The following is a 6,812-nucleotide window of genomic DNA, read 5'->3' on the forward strand; positions in this document are numbered from 1 at the left end:
GGAGGCAACATTCTGGTTTAGAGACCGATACACGTTAAAAACAGCACGTGTATTTTATCCCTCCGCCAAAGCAACAAACACGTGGTGTCAAAGCGCGGGATTTCTGGAAAGAAATTCGCTTAATACGTGAGTCCTGCTTTCATCACAGATTATAACTTAATTTACACCCGGAAGAACATTGTGTCCGCCAGTTTTCTTAGTGCACCTCATTTTATCATGTGCTTCCCTGAATACTCGCAGTAACGCATGCTTTGCGGGCTATGGAGAGAGAGAGAGAGAGAGAGAGAGAGAGAGAGAGAGAGAGAGAGAGAGAGAGAGAGAGAGAGAGATGAAACATTTATTTGAAAAGAAAGGTCTTCATTGGGCTAGGGTATACCTTCCCTCCTTCTGGGTGCCCTGTTTCCTCTGCCCCGGTCTTGGCCCAGAGCTGCCTCCTATAGCTCATATAACTAGGTGTTGGTATTTACTGAGGGCCATATAATACGGCAACGCCAGGATGCATGCAATAGAGTGCATATTTCACCACACTTATTACATGCGGTCACCACTCAAGTATTCCCTGAACTTCTTCCCATCGGTGATCCTATGGAGGAAGAGCCGGTAGTGGTGGCAATGCGCAGGGGCAACTTCCGTTGTTGTTGTTAACTTGTAATCGGGTATAATACCTGGACGGCGCATTTTTCCCCAGTGACTTCTACCCTGTCTACTCCTCATATCTTGCCTCGAAATCACGTTTTTAAGCAGCGGCTAGGCATGCAGAGGAAACATTAGTGAAGATCTAGGCCTATCTTCCGTCCGGATCCTGCTTGAGGCGCGCCATGGGCTGTCGAGTCATTCAGACATAGCGCGTAGATGCGGACGCAAGTTCTTGCCTTAATGAACCTCTTTCACGGTGCGCCGGTTTCGGTCGAAAGGCGCTCATCACCGAATGACGGCCGTATCGACATAGCTCGTGAACCTTCGAGCGCTTCCGCTGCATCGTTCAGAGCCGCGTCATCGGATTACCGGGATGCGTCGCCCGCAGAATTCCATGGGCCCATTAAACGTTTAAGCGTGAGCACTTGATATGCGCTTCCTCCTGGTGATTTGAGAATTCCTTTAAGCGAAAATAGAAACCTCGGATGTCAGCAACCCATGACGTTGCACTTATGTGAAAAGCTTTAGGTATTGTATGCCTTCTGACGGAACGTATGCGGCGAAAGAAGGTTTCATTACAAACACACTCAGGAAGACGTTCCTGCAGTACACCTTGAACATTGCTTATTTGCATTGAGCATTCATTCAGCAATATCGCCCATTTCTACTTCCCAATGCCGCTCATTTGGATAACTATATCATTTCCACTTTTATTGAATGCCAAGTCCGTGTAGGTTGAGAACACTCATTTTTAAATGCTTAATCCGGGAAACATCTGGAAACAAATGTTTCAGACAAAAAATAAGTGCTTGTGCTTCTCTATGTGGATTGAACGACGCAGCCCGTCTGTAACGCTTGATGTGTCACGCCAGAGTCCCCCCTCAGACTTTGGCTGCAAACGAAAATGCTATCAATAAAAGGTCCCAATACCTTCATATTTTTATATGTCGGCTTATATTGCCCATTAAAATGCCTTCCACACCATTGAATTCATTTGCGCCTGGCAGTGAAGCCGACAGTGACGGCTTGGTGTATATATAAAGTCCCAACTCTTATGGACCTACTAATATACACGAGGGTCTCCATACTTTGACATGATACTCGTTATATTGCCCTGAAATGACCTCCTAGTCATAAATCTGTGTGTGGTAGTTTAAGAGGACTCGGTGTATAATGCTTTATAGGGGTACTTATACGTGTAACCCATAAACATACACATATAATATACGTATTATGAAGGAATGAAGTTAAATCCCCTGGTCATCATACTTTGATGTCAGACTTCTGATATTGCCCGTAAAAATGTCTTTGCAGTAAAAAAAAGAAACTATTCCATTCTATTGACGCCTACTTAAACGATGTTCGGTGCGTAGCACAGCGGCTTACGCATTTGTCCGCCAATTACCCCATGGGTATTTCGGCAATATTGTAGTGTTTATCTAGCGGATGAGTACTTTAATACTGCGGATGTAAAGAAAGTTGATGTTCACAAAGTTGCGAACTCTAGTAACTCAACGTTTTTAACTTAAAAACTGCTGAGATTGAGCTTTAGGTTGCTTTTTGTAGCGTAAGCTACAATGACCGAGGTTGAGCAGTTTCGCGTGGACCTTGAAGGGCCGTGCTGCCCAAGTGCGAGGAGAATTGGATTGGATAAGATTGGCTTGGCTTGGCTTGGCTTGGATGGAATTTGTATTTGATTGGATTAGATTGGATTAAATTGGATTGTATTAGATCACCACCACCACCACCACCACCACCACCACCACCACCACCACCAACATCATCATCATCATCATCATCATCATTAGCCTATCTACGCCCACTGCTGGACAAAGGCCTCTCCCATTATTTTCCAATTACCCGGTCCTGTGCTAACTGCGAACAGTTTATCCCCGCAAACTTCTACATCCCATCTGCCCATCTAACTTTCTGCCGCCCCCTGCAACGGTTGCCTTCTCTAGGGATCCACTCTGGGGTCCACTCTGGGGTCCACTAGGGATCCACTCTGACCAATGGTTATCTTGCCTTCGCCTTACGTACATGCTCTGCCCACGTCCATTTCTTTTTCTTAATTTCTACTAATACGTCCTTAAAACGCGTTTGTTCCCTGACCCACTCCGCTCTCTTCTTGTCCCTTAATGTTACACCTATCATCCTATTGGATTGGATATCCAAGCCAATTGGAGTACGGGTGTATAGAGAATTGGGTCTGCACATTCACCGGTCTGCGCATTCCAGAGGAGTAACGTCATAGCCGCGGAAGACGCACTGGCGGCAGCGCGTGCCCAGCTGTGGCGCATGCGCAAGGAGCAGTGACTGGACTGGACTGAACTGGACCGGACTGGACTGGATTGGACTGGGCTGGACTGTCTTGGATTGGATTGGATTGGAAATCGTTTTAGCAGCAGTAATCATGATAATCAGCTAATCCTAGACAACCAGGAAACCAGGTGAACCTTAGCTGACGCTACGTATATCCTGGCATAGCCGAGCTAAGCCACAGCTAATTTTTTCCCTGCTTAGACACAGCTTTCCATATTTGCGTTTTTGTTAATACACATTCTTGTATATACGCATCTTTTAAATATGAAATTGAAATATGGGCTTCTCCTGTGTGTGCTCTGCACAAATATGGGTCAATATAATTATGTAGTTTCTTGTGGCTTGCGCACTCTGCAAGCGGTGGCATCACTTCTTAAGCGTCACAGGAGGCATAACCTCGTATAAATAAAAAGAACTAGAGAATACACTTCATTACCTAACGTAGATGAATACGGTTTGCTTATACTGGAACGAATCTAACATGCACTATCGGCGTCAAATGAAACGCGAACACGAATATATGAACCGGAACGCGCAAAATTGAATAATACTGTTCGCAGAGTTCGTATAATTGCTTGCTATTGGTATGCTTCGAAATGCACTTTTCCCAACTTTGTTTTTGTGACTAAGCCACGCGTTATTTTGGCTTGCATGGAAAGGAATCGCGCCATTTGTGTGTTCATGTTAAAATCTTCGTGTTCGTGTTTCATTTGACGCCGATAGTACAAGCTAGTAGTTATATTACACAGTTCCCACAATTTGGCCGCAAAAAACAAACATTTTTCCCATTTACCCGGACTTGATAAGTTCAAGGCTGCTGTTTTGTGTTCCACTTTCCACAAACCTATCATTCCGACGGCAAGGCATCAGTCCATCTTGTAACCAATACCTTAGCTTCCGATAGGTGTCCGAGACGTACGAAAGGGTCTCCTCTGGGAGACGTGAACGTAGGAATGAGCAGGCATTTTCACTCCTCCTGAACTGTACAACCGCCACTCATGCCGTACACGTACGGCATCTTAATTGAACCGCAAGCCTGGCCTTCCAGCATCCCTTCTGTGTTTTTGGTGTAAGTTTGCGCAATTATTATTTTTTTTTGGGGGGGGGGGGTTGGAAAGGTGTACAGGGGGAAGACTCACTCAAAGTTAGCCGGATATTACATTGAAAACTGTCAGCGAACAGAACATGCCCGCACAATTATCACACAATATCCACAGGGAGCCTGGAGAACTTACGACAAACTTAGACCGCAGAAAAAAGCGAGTTGCTATAGGGAGTCAGTCAGGATTCCAAAGGCGATAACTTTTCTGACCCGGCGTGCGAGAAAGTACCACCATGATCAAACAATACAGAGTCAGAACGAGCCATGACACGACCACCCAACTTGACACCCAGAACGTTACTTGTAATATAGCTGTAGCGTTACGTTATACTAACATGCGAAGAACTTGGTCTTCCCTTCTAAAAATTCATTATGTGTCTTAAGTGTGCGTCTTCATTTAGTTAGGCAGGTCCACGGACGTTCCATTTTTCACCTTCGAAGCGGTGTCTGCCCAGAAGAGGGGAGTTACAGCATTGGCGTTATCATTGCAGGATACGTTTAGGCTAGTGGATGGTGGCGTCCTATGATCAATGTGCTGTCACCAGTGGTGCGCTTGCGTATTCGGCGCAGAAATCGGGGCGTGTATGCAACATCGAGAGGAAGCCAATTCAAGCAACGCTTGCAGCAAGAATATGCAAAAATATATGCAGGAGGAGGACCCAAAGTTAAACCGGCAAACGGAAAAAACACCCGACGACTTTCCTCTCCGCAAATGTATTGATAATTTTTTAACAGATTGGCTCGGCGCTGGAGGGTTACCTTTGTGACGTCAAATTAGCTCTGATCACGCAGTTCTACCTGCGGTTAATGAAGGATCTCCTTGACGGCTGAGGGTTAATAAGAGATTTTTGTCATGACTTGCCGAAATGTGTGCAGAGGGCGCCAGTTTTTTCAGCAAATCATTTCCGGATGACGTCCGCGTATACCTTGGTTGTTGTTCATTAAACTGGGTGTTTATATGCGAAGGAAATTTTAATGAATCCTGACAGGTTTTCTGGCCTAGAAATTTTGGTGCCCCTTTTTTTGCGTCGCCTTTCTGGAAGCCAATTTCAGCTGGCATGAACCAAATCACAGCAAATAACACGCCCGCTATAATTCAGAGGTATGTCGGTAGTGTTCGAAGGAACCGTCTAGAAGCACAAATCACCACGTCAATCGATGGCAGTGATAGTGCCTTCTGGGTACTTACCTCTAAATGAAGTTTATAGGCAATAAGAGAACTTTTACCACCACAGAAACGTCATTTATACGGTCTTTAAACATGCTTTACGACATGTTTTTATTTTCCTTCTTCAAATCACCAAGACAACCTCCACAGCGTCGGTTGTCTTAGTGTATTTGAACACTGGCCGCACAAAATAATTTATGGGCTAATGCTGCGTCTTCTTCTCTCTATTCAACAGTATGCGTTCAGACATAGGCGCCATTTAATTCACAAACGACCGCTGTGAAACTCAAAGTCTGACACCGACACAGAAGGCCTTCAGCTGCCAGGACGTCAATCGCATGGCTCCGAAAATAGATTCCAAAAGATGAACCCTCACTTTTTATCAGCTGGTTCAAATACACCGGCTTAGCTATACACGACGTGCGAAACAAAAGAGAGGTGACGGGAGGTCAAGGCAACCGAGACAACAACTTCAACTAGCCATGAATGGTGCTTACTGGGAACGGCTTGCCGTCGTTTCGGCCGCATCTGTTTTGCCAGCGACAGGACTTTCCGCGCAAGTAACCCGGCCTTCTAGTTGTTATGGCGAACAAGACGTCAAATCTTCAGTGGCCAGCCGACGCCCACGTCTCGGCGGACATTGCCGCTTTGACACTTTGACGGCTGCCCGATTGCCAACAAAACATTGCTTGGCAAGGTTGGGACGCTTCCAGCTGAGGCAGCTCCAAGAGCCGCGCCAACCTGTCTATATTGAGCTGTGCGAAAGTAATTAACGTGGGAGCGGCTTAAGTTGCGTGCAGTGCTAAGAAAAACACTCTATTATACGAGCTGTTTATGTCCCTGGGGAGCTAAACCACTTTGAATTTATTAAGCTTTTACCCTGCAGCCTTGTTTACAACTTAGAACAGGCGATCAGAGTGGGGACATGGAACAGGCAGGAGAAATGGTTGTACGCACAGTGACGTTATTTTCTAGCATCAGGGTTGAACGACGTGAAGGCTTTTAGAGACCTGACGAGTCTTTCTTCTCCCGCAGTTTATTTCTACACTTGCAAATTATAACTTATTGAAAGAATGTCTCAAGGCTTCACCACATATAGATGTCTTGGTCATTTTTATTTCTTGTTGAAACATTCCCTGCCAATACCAATTATTTTTCCGCCTATCTTCGTTGCATTAGTTTTGTGATCTCAGAAAACGCCCGTACACAAAGTTTCCGTGCAGAAGTACAGCGAGAAAACGGGTTTTGCTATTTGTATGGCCACAAAATGAAAACGAGGTATTGAGGTATCGGTTTCTCTAAATTTGGAAACCTCCTAACACAGTTTCAGTACTCGAATGGGTTAGCAACAATGCCGGCGATTGCTACCTGTCACAAAAGCTTGCCTTCGTTTGTGTCCAACGTAAGCCTACGTCTGACAACGCCTACCTGCTGTTGATTTTATGTGTGGATAACCACAAAACAATGAAGCAAAAGAGAAATACAGGAGAAATAGAAAAATAGAAGACAAACATTTAAACTTTGACTGAATTTTTAACGCTAACAACGTTAAGAGCAAAATAATTTGACCGCCGCTACCGATTT

Source organism: Haemaphysalis longicornis, unplaced genomic scaffold (assembly GCF_048455015.1).
Source record: "Haemaphysalis longicornis isolate Haplotype H1 unplaced genomic scaffold, Haemaphysalis longicornis Haplotype H1 scaffold_4, whole genome shotgun sequence".
In the NCBI taxonomy this organism is placed as follows: Eukaryota; Metazoa; Arthropoda; class Arachnida; order Ixodida; family Ixodidae; genus Haemaphysalis; species Haemaphysalis longicornis.